Source organism: Pleurodeles waltl, chromosome 11 (genome assembly GCF_031143425.1).
Source record: "Pleurodeles waltl isolate 20211129_DDA chromosome 11, aPleWal1.hap1.20221129, whole genome shotgun sequence".
NCBI classification, from domain to species: Eukaryota; Metazoa; Chordata; class Amphibia; order Caudata; family Salamandridae; genus Pleurodeles; species Pleurodeles waltl.
This window is the reverse complement of record NC_090450.1, coordinates 385,110,039-385,127,960: the sequence shown is the minus strand read 5'-3', so window position 1 is coordinate 385,127,960 and position 17,922 is coordinate 385,110,039. Positions and strand designations below refer to the sequence as shown.

The 17,922-nt window shown below is 46.1% G+C and overlaps 1 protein-coding gene across 1 annotated transcript in view; it reads right to left on the bottom strand.

The window, feature by feature from the left end:
- KLHL6 (kelch like family member 6) overlaps positions 1-17,922 on the bottom strand; it is a 1,417,570-nt gene that overhangs the window by 296,594 nt on the left and 1,103,054 nt on the right. The window lies entirely within an intron of this gene.

The window sequence follows — 17,922 nt, the reverse complement described above, 5'->3', positions numbered from 1 at the left end:
CCAGATATAATTCTGGAGTCTGGAGCTTTTGGCAGGTTCTTTTGCCATAAAACCTCTGGCCCCTCGCTCCAATTGTTGCGTTCTGCTGCGCATGGACAACCTTTCAGCAGTACGATACGTCAACAAGCTAGGCTGGACGAGGTCACGGTCCTAGCAGAGATAGCAAAGGCGTTTTGGCATTATTGTCTGCAGAATCTGATCTCAGTGACAGCAGAGTATCTGCCAGGCCAGAGCAATATGATAGCGGACTGGAATTCCAGATTCCCCAGGGACTCCAGCGAGTGGGAACTCCATCCCTGGGTATTTCGGGCCCTCCAAGCCAGATGGGGTCAGTGTCACATAGACCTCTTTGTGTCTTGCCTCTCCTACCAGTTGCAACGGTTCTATTCATAGAGACAAGATCCACTGGCAATGGCCACAGATGCCTTTCTCCAACAGTGGACAGGGCCACTCCTGTATGCCTTCCTCCCCTTTGGGATAATACCCAGGGTGACGTCTCAGGTGATCAAGCAGAAAGCAGAATTGATTATGATTACCCCCCTTTTGGCGAGCTCAGCCATGGTTCCCAGTTCTCCTGGAAATGTCTAGAGAGTGTCCAGTCCAAATTCCCCTATCCCGAAATTATTGCTGGATCCAGCGGGGCAGACACATCCTCTTTTGATCCAGGGCAAATTGCATCTCATGGCTTAGGCGAATGTCAGGCAACATTGGCGTCTGCCAGGCCTTTAGGAGCAATCTAATTCCTTCATATCAGCGACTTGGTCAGACTCCACCCATAGACTGTATGCCTCTGCCTGGCTCCAATGGGTGGGTTGGTGCAACTCTCTGGGTTTGGATCCCTTGGTGGCCCTAGTTGTTACTGTAGTCAATTTCTTGGCGGAACTAGCATCAGAAGGCCTAGGTTTTTGCAAGGTAAACAATTATAGATCTGCTATATCAGCGGGTCATGTATTTCTTGATGGAAAACCAGTAGGGGAGCATCCTCTTGTGTCTCGGGTCATGAAAGGTATTCATTTGGCTAACCCCCCTCAACCGAAGTATACACACCTGTGGGATGTAAATGTCATCCTCAATTTCTTGCGACTCTGGCCTTGTAATGCGGATTTATCCTGAAAACTGTTATCAGCCAAATTGACTATCTTATTGTGTTTGGTATCATGCAAAGGGTGTCTGATGCGAGTACTTTTGATATTTGGGGTCGGGTGTTCCTCCCACACGGCTAACATTTTCGATTTCCATAAGAACGAAGACTGGTTCAAGGCAAGTAACCTATCCTAGTTATCTAGACGATTCTAAACTATGGGGTCATTACGATCTCGGCGGGGAAACCCACTGAGATCGGCGCTGACGGTCAACAGAAGACCGCCAGAGCGCTGAACCCCCCGCTGGCCACATAAGAAACATCCATCTGGGCCAGTGGGCGGAAACAGTGTTTACGCAAGCCGGCCCAGCTGGATGCAGGGCCTGACAATTGACGCCAACTCCAAATGGAGCCGGCGGCAATGTAGCAGTGCGGCGGGTGCAGTGGCACCCATCGCGCATTTCACTGCCGTAAATCGGGCAGTGAAATGCGCGATGGGGATGTGCATTGGGGCCCCTGCACTGCCCATGCCAAGTGCATGGGCAGTGCAGGGGCCCCCAGGGGGGCCCCGACCCACTCATTCCACCAGCCTTTCCCTAGCGGTGCAAACCACCATGGAATGGCTGGTAGAATCGGACTCATTGTCCAGCCGGCAGCGCTGCTTGCACCACTGCCCAGTCAGATCAGAAACACTGCCACCTTCAGGCTGCCTGGTGGCAGAAGCCTGGCGGTGGCGGCGTTTCAAACATGGCGGTTCAGCCACGTTCATTATATGGCGGTCTGGATCGCCATGCCGTTGGCGGCAATTACCGCTGCCGCCGGCATGGCTGTCCATACCATGTTCTAAATGAGGGCCTATGGGCGGTATATTGTTTAAAAGAGAATGAAGACCGCACCAGGGTGTTTCATTGACCTCCTAGGGGTCAATTGCTAATTGCACTTCAGAAACTCTTTCACCCAGCATCTTCTGCAACCTTAGCTCACTGGGTGAGGTGGATTCTGTGTGAGGCAGGAATAGATACCTCTGTTTTTGGAGCCCACTCAGTGAGGGGTGCCATGGCATCAAAATCCTTTTCTCTCAGTTCTCAATTACAAGAGATAATGAGGGCCGCAGACTGGTCTTCCGATTCTACATTCAAGACTTTTTATCATAAACCAGTGTTGGATGTAGCATCTGTTGTTTTTCAACAGCTTTAAACAAGCATAATCCGAGCCTCTGGTCCTGCTATAGAATGAAAACGTTTCAATTCTATTAAGGACACGGGCGAGGATTATCCCACCCAATGGATGTACTTTACCCTCCCAGTCATATTATATCAGTTTGGTGTTCAATATGGTTCCATGTGATTCAATGCCATTCTGATATCATGGTCTTGTGACTCTCGATATATTTGATGCAACGTACATTTTCTTGTTCTACTACTGCATGGTATATTCAATGGATTCACGCAATTATTCAACTGTGTATTACATATACGTTTTCTTCTATTTCTAGCATCCGATCGGAAGTCCTTATGATGCGATTAAGGTGGAATACCTCTTCTTTCTGCTATGGCGCCCTGTTATTGTGAAGAAGTGATTGATTCCTTGTTGGATCCAATGCCAAGTTGTTTTGTTAAGACTCTCTTATTTACCACTTGGAGACTTTTGTTTTCTCACTGCAAAGAAACAGGAGGAAGTATGGCGGCTGGAACAGATATGTGGCAGTACGGTCGCCCATTGGTAGTGAGGAACGACGTCAAGTTCATGGGAGTTGTAGTTTTCTTGTAAAGGTATTTTTGATTGGCTGCTGTGATTTTGCAAATAATAAACAGTAAAGAAGGAGAAGCATAATCCTCGCCTCCGTGACCTTAATAGAATTGAAAATTCTTATTGCGTATGCTCAAAAGTTTTTCATCCCACCACCCATGCATCTACATAGATTTATAATCAGTCCGTCCTTAGTTGCACTTCCCCTCAGCCCTGCATACTAGACTGCTGTCTGATAACCTTCAAGTCTCCTTTCGGTTTAGCTCTCTGAACTATTTCTATGAATGGACATGGTGTCCCACAATAAAGCTCTATATGCCAAATGCACTATGATATTGCTGCCATATGTGTACATAAATGTTGATACGAGTGACATACACATGCATATGTAAACACACCTTAAGATTAAAACACTACAGTCAGCCAATGGGAATTACAGCTGAACACAATTATCCAGAGCTCAATTTGTAGAATAATATATGTGCGTGAGTGTAGATGTACAATAATTCAGTTAGGTCTCATGCAATGGTGTATCTTATTTTTGCATACTGAATTCACATTATATATTAAGGTCCCTTTTATGGTATATTTTTCTGGCCTCTCCCATTAACTTGATGATTATTAAAACCCTAGCATTGGATCTTGCATCTTTTCGGTGATATAGGCCTGTCCAGTTTTCTCGATTCAGTCTCCAGTCAACTAAGTCTTATCTTTCTCCTTCATGATGTAAATATTATTACCTTAAGCCACAAAGCCATAGGATGTTCAGCACTGATGTGGGGCTTCAGTGACTTTTTGTGAGGGATCCTTGCCAACGAACAAGAGCTCAAACACTTCTAGTATTTTCTTTAGACGACAGGTTTGGATTCAAACGTATAACTTTTAAGTTGCAATCATTTTGGCACTGGTGCAACTACGAAGTAGTCCTGTCCCCATCTCATTCACAAAAACTTTGGCAATGGCATCTCTACTGTTACGACATTCTAGATGGAAATCAGCCGTTCAGTGGAATGAGGCTTGTTTTTCCAAACATGAACAGTTTAGGTGGCGGTCCACTTCATTTTGTATTAATTTTCAAAACTGCTATGTCACCATGTAAATGACAGTGTCAATGATTTCAAGTCACATCACTTACATTGTGCTTTTAAACCTTGATCTTCTCGATTTACTATGATAAGTTCTACCGAATTCTTCAGAGCTCGACAAGATCATCAGCCTCCACTATTTTGAAACACCTTTCTGCACGTTACTTGAATGCTGTTTGATTTCTAGAAGAATTGTAGGGCCCAGCTCAACCAATGTGCAATGATTTAATTTTCTACATGGTGGTACATCTGACTATTTGTTCGGCATGCCACAAGAGGGATACCCCTTGCAGCTATCTGTCTGCTGTTATCAGTGTGTACGAATTTCTTTTCCCAGACTAGCTTTGTCCACTTTTTGAAGCCTCATTACTAAAGCAACATGCTCCTGCCTGAAGGCTGACTTTTCTACACAATGCACGTGTTCGCCAGCTCGTGCACTTTCCATAAATACAGAATGCAGGACATAGAGAATCCTGTTTTCACCGAGTGTTTCCTGACCTTCACCTACCTGTACATTTGAATCACTTGTTCCTTCATCTTATGAGTTGTGTCAACCTAGGTGCATGAGTACTTTAGGTCTTGCAGCTTTGCATTTAACACATCAATTGATTCTCTTAGCTGTTATTTCACTTACCCCTACATATATGGCTCATGGTGTGCACTGACCTGAGGTCAACATATGCAATGAAAACAGGCAAAGCAGTGCCATAAGTCATGTTGCCAACTATTCTATCTAGCTTATTAGTTTGAAAATAGTTATTTGAACCTCCCACCCACAGCACTTACCTAGGTTCTTCTAAGGTGTGTGCCATATATACTTTACATTTCTTTAAACCAGCTGTCTGCAAAGAGCACAATGTCACCACCTCTCTATGCAACTGGCCAATAAGCATGGCCCAAGAGGCAATCAGCTACATAAATTATTATAAACTATAATTTTGTCACCAGTCTCCCTAATGGGCTGTACCATGTGCCCAAATTTCTCTGAGTTGGAGGCAAGGTTACCCTTCTCCCACAAACCCACTATTACAGGTGGACAAAAGCAATAAGGAGGTGGATTGAGGCTGTCCTCCAAGAATCCAAAGAAGGTTCACCACAAAAGATCCAAATGGTGTATTATTAAAGTGCTTATTTCTTATAAAAGGGTAGGCAAAACTGCTACATTCAGAGCCTTAGTGAAATAATAACTGACAAAGCTTTTAGTATTGGCATTTTATAGTTAAATGTATTTTCTATCACGCCAGACACAGAACAGGTACAACTTATCAGGGACTTGGGAGTGGATCCTCATACTATATGTTATCCAGCTACTCTAGTAGGATGGCCAAGGATGACTGGCTACAGAAACTCCTGCATGTGAAGGAGGTGTAAGACATGGCTGAGGAGCTCATTAAACTTAACATGTCTGCAAAGTTTCATGTATTTCTCGGTAATAGAACCCATTTTTATCCAGCGTGAAGCATTTGCACTGTGAAGTAAGCCTAGGCTCACTCTGTGGATTGGCAGTACGAAGAGTGAATTTCAGAGAGAAGTGAATTAAGGCCCATATTTATACTCTGTTTGCGCTGGATTTGCAGCATTTTTTTTTATGCAAATCCAGTGCAAACTTAACTCCACATCTATAGTTTGACGCTAGACACGTCAAAAATACAGAGTTAATGTCATTTTTAGGATGCGTGAAACCACCTTGTGTTAATGAGATGCAAGGTAGGCATTCCTGTCCAAAAAATTGCCTCAAACACCCTAGCGCCATATTTATCCAACAGGGCAAAAATGATGCACGGGGGAGGCAAACCCCAAAAATTACGCTAACCCCCGATTTGCATCAAATTTTAAAGCCTGGGTCAGGGCAGGAATTAAAATGAGGCAAACAAACCACTACTTAAGGAAAACACACACAAGCAACATTACAGACCAACAGGACAACATGGAGGTGCTACTGATGCAGCTTGCAAGACAACGTCAAGCGCAGGACCAATGGCGGCAGCCACCACCACCCCAACGCGGCCCACAAAGACAACGCAGAAGGCAGGAGAGACTTTTCAGAAACAGGACAACCCTTCATGACCTCAGGGAACAGGACATCATTCGGAGTTATTGACTCAACTGGCAAGCCATACAGCAGCTGCTCCGCCATATTGAGCCACAACGAACAGCTAGCCTGCAGACACCATACAACATACCACCGGTGACCAAGATGCTAGCTGTCCTGCATATGTTGGCAAGTGGCTACTTCCAGACAAAGGGTGCCCTGGTCACTGGGGTATCACAACCCTCATTCTTACCTTTCCTGCCCCAGGTGTTAGATGCCATAATCTCCCTCACACCCTGCAACATCAGCTTCCCCAACACCCAACAGAAGCAGCAGGAGATAAAACAGGGGTTTTATCAAATCCCTGGCTTCCCGCATGTGCTTGGTGCAATTGACTGCACCCATGTCCGGATCGTCCCACCTGCAGCAACAGAGCACCTATTCAGGAACAGAAAGCACATTAATTCTATTAATGTTCAGGCCATAGTTGACCACCAGGGATTGTTCACAAACATCTTGGCCAAGTATCCTGGCAGTGTCCATGACTCATTCATATTCCGGCACAGCAGGATCAATCAGCACTTCCAGGATGGGCAATATGGCAATGGCCTTCTTGTCGGTAAGTCAATAAACCTAGCAATATGCACACAGTACAACAACCCTGTAGGACACACAAGAAATACACCACTACATTGACACGTGGGCAGGGTGACACTGAGGTGTGACACTGGTAGTTATGTTGTACACCCTGACACAATGGGATACACACCTCTGGGCGAATGACGGCTGCCACAAACATTAGCTGCCACTCTAGAGCACCAAGAGACCAATGTCAAAGCCAACAGTGACAATGACATGGCCTGCACTGTAAGTACAACTTGGAATGTGAACCATTCACAATTACATTAGGCCACATAGTCAATAAGCCACCCTCCCATTTGTGTGAGGATGAACATCCCGTTATATGAACCGGAGCAAGAACTGCCTGTGGAGGAGGAGGAGGAGAATGGTGGCAGGAAAAATTAAGGAGAACAGCAGAACACAGCTGCAGGAATGCGGCACAGATAGTAAGTTGTTCACAACTTTTTCATTTAATAGTCACTCTACACACCTTGTTAACATATATAAATAAACACCTTACTTGATCACACAATCCTGCTCTGGTGTCTTCATTCTCCATCACATGTACCTTAGGAATGTGAGTATTACCTCAGGGAGCATGTTACAAATACAAATCTGGCTACTTCTGATTCAACATCACAGGTGATGCGTATGATTGTACAGCAACCATCACACACATGTTAAAAAGACGCATCTCTTGAATGTCACAAATGAAGGACACAATCAATGGACCACAACATATGAGTCACATCCATGTTGCCAACACGGTCAACTGTAGCACATGACACACAACTATGACATCTCCAATCATAAGGTAAATAAAGGCCCCATACATGAGGCAGTGGATATGAAATATCAGAAGTACAGGAATGTATGAACAGACCCCTGACATTACTAAGTGTGACATTTGCAATGTCTGCAAGGAGCTTGTGTGACCAGGGGGGCATCATTTGTGACAATGGATAGCATGATTGTCCCAGGTATGACAAGCAATGTTCACAACACATGCCCTGTGCAGTACATCCCTGGAAAGCAGTCTTGGCACTGCCATGGAGCCCAAACCTGACACAGGGTACACAAGCCCACACACTTGGACTGGACACTTCTGTGGAATTTGTAGGAGGCTGGCCTGGCTTGTAGTGGGTACCAGAGGTACTTACACCTTGTTGCAGGTCCAGTTATCCCTTATTAGTGTAGAAGAGGTGTTTATAGCAGCTTAGGCTGATAGAAGGTAGCTATAGCAAAGCAGCTTAGGCTTAACTAGGAGACATGTAAAGCTCCTACTATACCACTGGTGTTATATGCACAATATCATAAGAAAACACAATACACAGCAGTACTAAAAATAAAGGTACTTTATTTTTATGACAATATGCCAAAAGTATCTCAGTGAGTACCCTCAGTATGAGGATAAGTTACATACACACGATATATGTACACAAACCAAAATTATGTAAGTAATAGCAAGAAAAGTAATGCAAGCAGTGTAAAGTTACAATAGATTGCAATAGGAACACATAGGTATAGGGGCAACACAAACCATATACTCCAAAAGTGGAATGCGAACCACGAATGGACCCCAAACCTATGTGAGCTTGTAGAGGGTTGCTGGGACTGTAAGAAAACAGTGAGGGTTAGAACAATAGCCCACCCCAAGACCCTGAAAGGTAGGTGTAAAGTGCACCTACTACCCCCAGAGAACACAGAAGTCGTGATAGGGGGATTCTGCAGGAAGAACAAATACCAGCAATGCAACAACAGTGGATTTCCGGACCTGAGTACCTGTAAGACAAGGGGACCAAGTCCAAGAGTCGGGACAGTGTCGAGAGTGGGCAGGAGCCCAGGAAATGCCAGCTGAGGGTGCAAGGAAGCTGCCACCTGTTGGAAGAAGCTTGGAGTTCTGCAAGAAAGAAGAGGACTAGGAACTTCTCTGTCGGAGGATGGATGTCCCACGTCGCAATGAAGCTTGCAGAGGTGTTCCCATGCAGAAAGACCCCAAACAAGCCTTGCTAGCTGCAAGGGTCACGGTAAAGGTTTTTGGGTGCTGCTGTGGCCCAGGAGGGACCAGGGTGTCGCCACTTGGAGGAGAAGACAGAGGGGGTGCCCAGCAAGACAGGGAGCCCTCACAGAAGCAGGCAGCACCCGCAGAAGAACCTGTACAGGCACTTGGAAGAAGAGTGAACCGGAGTTCATGCGAAGTCACAAAAGGGAGTCCCAGGATGCCGGAGGACAACTCAGAAGGTTGTGCACTGCAGGTTAGAGTGTCGGGGACCAGGCTTGGCTGTGCACAAAGGAAATCCTGGAAGAGTCCACAGGAGCCAGAGCTGCTGCAAATCACGTGGTATTCAGCAATGCAGTCTAGCGTGGGGAGACAAGGACTTACCCCCACCAAACCTGGACTGAAGAGTCACTGGACTGTGGGAGTCACTTGGACAGAGTTGCTGAGTTCCAGGGACCACCCTTGTTGTGCTGAGAGGGGACCCAGAGGACCAGTGATGCAGTCTTTTGGTGCCTGCGGTTGCAGGGGGAAGATTCCGTCAACCCACAGGAGATTTCTTCAGAGCTCCTGGTGCAGGGAGGAGGCAGGCTACCCCCAGAGCATGCACCACCTGGAAATAGTTGAGAAAGCCAGCAGGATGAAGCAATACAAGGTTGCTAGTAGTCGTCTTGCTACTTAGTTGCGGTTTTGCAGGCGTCCTGAGCAGTCAGCGGTCGATCCTTTGGCAGAAGGTGAAGAGGGAGATGCAGAGGAACTCTAATGAGCTCTTGCATTCGTTATCTGGTGAGATCCCCAAAGCAGAGACCCTAAATAGCCAGAAAAGGAGGTTTGGCTACGTAGGAAGGAGGATTGGCTACCAAGAGAGGTAAGAGCCTATCAGAAGGAGCCTCTGACGTCACCTGCTGGCACTGGCCACTCAGAGCAGTCCAATGTGCCACAACCACCTCTGTTTCCAAGATGTCAGAGGTCTGGGACACACTGGAGGAGCTCTGGGCACCTCCCCTGGGAGGTGCAGGTCAGGGGAGTGGTCACTCCCCTTTCCTTTGTCCAGTTTTGCGCCAGAGCAGGGCTGGGGGATCCCTGAACCGGTGTAGACTGGCTTATGCAGAGATGGGCACCATCTGTGCCCATCAAAGCATTTCCAGAGGCTGGGGGAGGTTACTCCTCCCCAGCCCTCACACCTATTTCCAAAGGGAGAGAGTGTTACACCCTCTCTCAGAGTAAGTCCTTTGTTATGCCTTCCTGGGCCAGGGCTGCCTGGACCCCAGGAGGGCAGAAACCTGTCTGAGGGGTTGGCAGCAGCTGCAGTGGAGACCCCGGAAAGGCAGTTTGGCAGTACCCGGGTTCTGTGCTAGAGACCCGGGGGATCATGGAATTGTCCCCCCAATGCCAGAATGGCATTGCGGGGACAATTCTATGATCTTAGACATGTTACATGGCCATGTTCGGAGTTACCATTGTGACACTGCACATAGGTAGTGACCTATGTACAGTGCACGCGTGTAATGGTGTCCCCGCACTCACAAAGTCCAGGGAATTTGCCCTGAACGATGTGGGGGCACCTTGGCTAGTGCCAGGGTGCCCACACACTAAGTAACTTTGCACCCAACCTTCACCAGGTGAAGGTTAGACATATAGGTGACTTATAAGTTACTTAAGTGCAGTGGTAAATGGCTGTGAAATAACGTGGATGTTATTTCACGCAGGCTGCAGTGGCAGGCCTGTGGAATAATTGTCAGAGCTCCCTATGGGTGGCAAAAGAATTGCTGCAGCCCATAGGGATCTCCTGGAACCCCAATACCCTGGGTACCTCAGTACCATATACTAGGGAATTATATGGGTGTACCAGTATGCCAATGTGAATTGGTAAATTTAGTCACTAGCCTGTTAGTGACAAATTTGGAGAGCAGAGAGCATAACCACTGAGGTTCTGGTTAGCAGAGCCTCAGTGAGACAGTTAGGCATCACACAGGGAACACATACAGGGCACATACTTATGAGCACTGGGGCCCTGCCTGGCAAGGTCCCAGTGACACATAGACTAAAACAACATATATACAGTGAAATATGGGGGTAACATGCCAGGCAAGATGGTATTTTTTTACAGAATGCACATCTGAAAATATTTGAACACATGCAGCTATGGCATCAGGTCTACAACAGCAACACGAATAATTTAGCTAATTGTAATGAGTCAAACTGACGTGTACAAAACATTTTATGGGTGGAATTTAGGCACAATGTTTCAAGCACAGTATGTACCAAACATGTACACATGTCATAGATTTGTGTAGTCCACACAGAAGTCTCCATGAACTCATAACCAACAATTAGTGGCATATGAGGGGTAACATATCCTACATAGCACTCATCAACCATCCTCAATGATGCCTGAGTTGTGTTTGTCATCTGATATGTAGTGAAGTGTTGTGTGAGTGACTCTTGTGTGTTGCACTCATTGGAATATATGATGAGCTGGCACGTGATCAGATATCATAGTAGGCTGGATGGTGACTTAGTGTCCTGTGCAAGGGTTACCCATTCACAAGCAGAGAGTCATATCTTGGGAGTCTTCTGCTGAGCAATAGGCAGCAGCGTGTGAACAAGGTGATTAGTAGCCACATGTAGGCCCACCAGTGGCAGTATATTGGCACTGGGTCATACCGTCATTCTCACAACAGAGTGATGCATCAGTTATCCACACAAATTGGTGCATCCCTGTATTGTAACATACATGTAGGACTGGATGGGTAACTGTCCCCCAGCATGTAGCCCCATAAGATGTACTCCATTTATGTGACACTTATGTGGTATGCAATAGGCGTGCATGCAGGTCAGGGCCAGACGTGTGCTGGCTTTAATGTGGGTGTCCACACCAGGACACATGAATGTAGATGTGAATGACCTATGGATACCTTATTCCTAGGTAGCAGCCCTCCTCACCTGTGTTCCACTCACTAAATCCATGTATAAGTGGGCATGCCTTTGTGGTTGTTCTCAACAGTTATGATGATGTATTGCATGCCCCCCTAAGGGACAGGGGTAGGGGAACAACATGTATGTAGGTAGATGTGATGGTCACAGTGTAGATGACAGTCATATCATTCAGGCTGCATGTGTCCCAATCAACACTGACCCCATATGATTAGCAACTGCATAACATACTCCCAATTACATCTACTAGTCACTGGTGCTGGTTGCTTTGAAGTTGACTCAGATGATAAAAATTAGTGGGCCTGGCTCATGTGAAGTAGTTGCTGCCTTTGCATTGTGACACATTGCACTAAAACAATGCACAGACTACTTTATTTGGTCGAACTCTTGTTGTGCTTTGCTTTGGTGTAAATGGCATGATGGGTAGGCAGCGTTGCCATATCATTCATCTGGGACATTGTATTACCTGGACTGTGATTCGGACTGCATGTGGAAATCAAGGAAGACTGTTAGAGTATCATCTGTACATACATCACACAATGATGACACTGATGGCTGCCTGTCTCAACTTTACAGCTGCCAACATGGATGTTGCGGAACTCAGGGCGTTCCAGAAGAGTGCAGTGCGATATCGCCACATATTGGATGTGGAGTGTGGGTACCGAAAGATGGCACAATGCTATAGAAAAGAGCGAGCCACTGGGGAATGGCGAGCATTCAGCCAAGGGGGACCCGCATTGGCCACAAAGAGTGGACCGAGCACCACACCTACACAGGGGACTACTGCAACCACCGTCACATCTGTCCCACCTGCAGCATCATCAACATCAGCACCACAGCCCACCATGCCTGCTGCAATGGACATGTCAGCAATGAAGGAGCTCCAGAGGTACATGAAACAGGTCCTCAAAAAGCCCACAGAAGGAGGAGGACCGCAAAACAAAGAGACTGAATGCCATCAAGAGGACACTCAAGAGGGCCAACCTCTGAAATGATGCCTCCCTTCACCCCTAGTTTAGTCTCCTTCCTCCTCATTCCTCATCATGTTTTGTAGTGGGTTCAAGGGGGTTAGTGATAGGTTAGAGTAGGGTAGTTGTTTAGATAGGATAAGTAGGTTTGGGGGGGTGGGTTTTCATATTATTACATGTTAGTTTGCAGGTAGGTGGGTAGGGGTAATGTTGGGGCATTTGTGTATAAAAAAAATTAAATAAAATAAAAATATATATCATAAAAAAAAGAAAAAGAAAAAATATATACATATATATATTTGTTTAGGATTATATATATTATATGTTTAGGTTAATATATGTTGTCCTGCATGTGTCTTGTGATATAAGGGGGCGAGGGAGCCAATGTTTAGAGTGTGTTGTTAAATGTGGTAAGTAAGGTTAGCATAGGGTAGTTAGGGCCAGTTGTGGGTAATGTATAGGTAGGATAGATTAGGTTAGTATAGGTGTTTAACATTGTTTTAAGTTCAGTTTTCTACATATATAATACAACTTTAGGTACTCCCTCACTGCATGTGTCATATGCTTGGGGCTCAGGGTCTTAGCATGAGTGTACAGTGCCAATTGTCTGTTCGCCTGGGGATTCTGTCCTGCATCCAGATCCCTCTCTAGATATGTTAATTCCCATTTCCAACTGATCTGTCACATTGGCAGTTACAACAAATCTACTTCTCAATGCATCTGCCATCCAATGTACCCGCCACTCAAGGTGACTATGGTTCCCATGTATTGGACAGGTTGGTGTGCTTTTTAAGCTGTCATTGGTTGGGTCCTGTGTCGGGATGTTGGGCACTGTGGGATGTCTGGCTGCAGCCTGAAGTTTATGTCAACATCGCTAAACTGAGCAGTGCCAAATTCAGATGAGGTCATGTATAACTATTTCACACCAATGTGTTTCACTTGTACTCCCAGCTGACGTTATTGGTCGAGCACTCTTACATAGCCATTCCTGCTGTATGTAGTGGGTGAGGCATATATGTGTTAAACAAATGTCACATACACAGTGACTTGCTTGTAGGAGATGTGGCCAGCATTGACGTTCATCATGTAGGTACCTTGTGCGTAGATATCCGCCCACAATATTTCTGCACTCTTGTACTGACATTCTGTGACTATAGACATGTTACACGCATCACAAATCTCCAGCAAAGTAGATGTGTCACATTACACAGTGGTGTTGTAGGTGCTGTTTATTTTAAAGTGCTGTAGTGCAATATTTACATTGTCCATGTCTGTGACCCCAATAGTGTAAACCATTCTATTGTGACACAACACAAATGCAGGGTTGAGGGACTGTCATTGGACATGCTGGGGTGAAGTGTTGTTCAGTGCATGGGAACATGAATTGCCAGTGGAGTAGTGAGAGACAATTGCAGTCCATACTGGAAAGGTTAACAGTGTGCCTGTGAAGAGTGCATGTCACCAACTGTGGCAACACTGGCATGTTGTCAAGCACAGGACAAAGGGAAATCACTGCCCATGTGGCATGGGTTGGTGCTACTGGGTACTCCTACGGGTGAAGATGATCTGTTCCACATCTTCATCCTCTGATGTGTGTGTTGTCTCCTCCGACCTTGATGGTGGTGATGGTGGGATTGAGGGGGCCACACACACTTCAGTTGGTTGGAGAGGTGGGCACCAAATTCCCGGCAGCTGCCATCTGTGGAACTATATGTGGCATTACTGTAGCAAGGAGGAGCTGCTGATTATTGAGCATTGCAGAAACATCCCTGTGGTAGGCAGCCATGTCTGCCCTGAGGAAGGCCAGTTCCTGGTGCATGGAGTCCTTCTAGTTGTCATGCATGCAGCATCAAGGTTGGGAGGGCAGGTGTTGTGGCTACTCCCTCACAGCAGTGGTTAGGTCCCTCACACACTGTTGGACTCCATGCAGTGGGGATTGTGTGCCTTCTTTGGCTGTTGTCTGTTCAGTGGCCGTTGTGATGCACATGTGCATACCTCAAGGCTGGTTGCCATAGTTTGCATCCCCACTGCACCTCCTTGGCCAGCTCCCGCTAGACTCCCACTACTGTCCTCTCGAAGGTGGTCCCTGTGTCATCAGAGTCCTCAGCTATGTTTGAGCTGGCAGGTCGTACTATTGGGGTGGTGGGTGTTTCTTCTGGGATGGCTGCTACATGGATGCTCCTCCTTGTAACTGGAGGTGGTATCTGGAGGGATCCCAGGACATCTTGGAGGGTTTCCTGGCTGATGGTTGTCAGCTGGTCTTCCAGGTCATCAGGGTAGTCCAGGACAGGCAGATCCACAGGAGAGCCATCATCCTCTGAAATTAGATATTGTACAATTAGTGTGTCTGTGTTGTGCCAGTTGTAATGTGAAGTCACTGACTTCCTATTGGTGGTACATTGTCATCTTGGCTCCCATGCATGTTCCTGTCCTTAATTTTTGCAGTCTCTCGGCCCTATGCCCCACCTGCATGTCACATGTAGTGAAGGGCAGTTTGCACAATTGTCTGCGTCACATCTTCTAGGTGTGGGTTCTGTCCAATTTGTGGATTGGCACCTTCTTGTCCTCATCAACCCTCCCTCTGCTTCCATTTGCATGGTGAGGCCTTGCAATGAATGTTGGTGTGCTGATGCCACAGCACCAGACACGACAATATGGCCCTGTCCCAGTCTTTCATTTTTCACATACACCTATGCGGTGCTGAGACCTAGCACCACCCCATGCATGGCATTGGCAGGAGACAATGCAGTTGTTACCATTGGTAGTTCCTCATGTTGATGTTTGAGTATGTGTGCTACTTTGCATTGAACTGATGGACCTGGCAGAGTTCCGTTTTCTCTTGTGACTTTGCTGGTGTGTTCGCCTTCCTACACACATATGTCCTCCCCCTCAATGCAGTTGTCTTTGCACTATGATACCTGAGATGTGGCGTGGTGGCATTGCAGCCAATGTGACAAGGGGCACAGGGCTAAACCCAGGGATGGCCAGCATGGGTATGAGATTACTGCTGTGTACATCATTATGTATGTGACAGTGCCTGATGGTTATTGAGTCTATGGACATGACCAGTTGACAGGAGTTGCACTTGGATAGGGATTGATGGGGATTGATCTTGTAGTCATACTGAACCCTCATTTCGAGTGTGTTTGTTCTATGGGCACCTAACTGCCATTTCCTAATTGGCCAGCACAAACAGCACAGGTAGTAGTGGCAACTGTTGTCAATGGGGAATGCCCCTTGGGCTAATGGCCTGACACTGGGCATTTTCCTATAGTTTACATTCTGACAATACCAGCTGTCCTGTGACACCAGACCAGTTTTACGTTCTACCCTACCCTCCTGGTCTGCTTCAGTGTTTCCACCAGCCTTGGCATGACAGTGTACCCCCATGCAAAGGTTGTTGGTGTTGTGTTGTGCTGTGCCCCGGATGCCCCTTCATAGCCCATGCACTTGGCATGGGCAGTGCAGGTGGTCCTATGCCCTGCCTCCTTGTCCTTTCCACTGCTGATTTGCAGGGCTAACATGCATTGTGTAGTAGCTATATGCCTCCCCCTTCTTGCTCTTGACATTTTGGCATTTTTGTCCCCCATGCAACTTACCCTGCATATGTGTTGTTTCCTGCTAGTCTGTGCTGTCCTGCGATACAGTGACGATTTCCTCTGGGATGACTGCTGCAACCATCTCCTCCATCTCGTCCAGGTCCTCTTGTGGTGCTGGACTCCCACTTCCGGTCTGCAGTGCTGCCTTCCTGCTCTTTGCCATTTTCTCCTTTGTCCTCCACTTGCCGTCATGCCAGCGTTTCTTGCACTCAGTGACAGTTCTCCTGACCTCCTCCACACTGTTAATCTTGTCCACAATCTGCTGCCAAACTGGCTCTCTCCTTCCAATTGCCAATTTAGAGGCGATGAAGAGTTGATATTGGTGCTCCGTCACCTCTCTCAGAATATTTTATGCTCCTCTGTGCTGAAGCAACACTTCCTCTTTTTCTTGTCTTTCCCCTGGGTCTTGTCAATGTCCTCCTGGCTGGTTCCTGGTCGTCTGGGGTCTCCCTGGGGTCTCTCCTGGGTTTGTGGATCCATCTTGCCTCTCCTTTGCACTGTTTGCTCCGTTAGTGTCACTTTTTGACACTATTGTGGGCAAAAATGGCACATTTCTGTTTTGTGACGTGTTTACATGTCGTAAACCGGATTAGAGTCATTGTTCCTGCGTTAACGTCATTTTGCCGTACGACAAGGCCCAATGGTTAGTGTCAGTATAAATATGATGCACGAGTGATGTTAAAAAATGGCGTTAGACGCAAAACTACATTTGCGCAGTTTTGCGTCAAAAAGAATAAATCTGGCCCTAGGTGTATTATGTACCTTTTTCTACTTTTCAAGGACTTTGTGCATTGCTTTTTTATTTAAAGCTTATTTATTTCTTGTCTTCATCAACATCACAGCATACATTTTTATGCAAATGACAGCAGCATCTGGCATTGCATAGCCAAGTATTGCATCACATTTATTATCATTTGTTACCACACATATTTATATATCGCTGAGATATCCAATGTCACTATTACGAGCAAGATGACACATTAAGGACTGATGAGTTGGTGACATCAGATGCATTTGTTTTAATTTTAAACTTCACAAACAGTGCTTTAACATCAAGCCTTATCATTTGTACGGGTCTTGTTCAAGCTATTTAAAACTCCTCAAATAATTAAAGGTAACCATCACTCCCTAAGTACTGTTAATTTGATCTTTAGAAGAATGTTGCCACATACTAGCTCTTAACTACTGTAGTGCATAATTTTAAGGTTTGGTGCATCCCCGCTGGAGGCCCTAAGGGTCAAGTGATGTTCCAAATTGCCATTTGAGTCCTGTTTCGTATTCAAATCCTGCGAAAATCTCTCTCAATTTCTCTGCCATGGGGTACCTTCTAATGCCCTATCGCTCTTCCTATATCAGGATTACGTCCTCACTTATCACCCACCTGCTGACATCATTCTTCCACCTTACTAATGCTCATGTCCTTCTAATACATTGCAATGCACCTCATAGATAATACAAAGGCTAGATCAATAAATCGGGCATTAGTTCTATGTGTTTTTGTTTTCGTGAATATTCTCAGTAAACATGCTTCTGGGGTGCACTGAAGGCCCCTGTACATGGCTACTTTCAGTTTATTCACAACCTGTTCCCAAAATGCCACAGTGCCACGCCGTGTAAGGGAAATCAGCATCTTGAATACCACATCTGGGACACTTAAGAATATGCCCTCCAAGCATTAAATGTAAACATCGAGTGGTAAGATACACCAAATAAAAATAATTAAATTGCATGTACGTAAGTCTTGCATTTCTGGAGAACCTGTGTTTCTGTTCCTTCATTTTCTCCCACTCTTTGTCTGTGAATGCCGAGCAAGTTTCCCATCTGTTCTTAGATACCTGCACGTCCTCCTTAGTC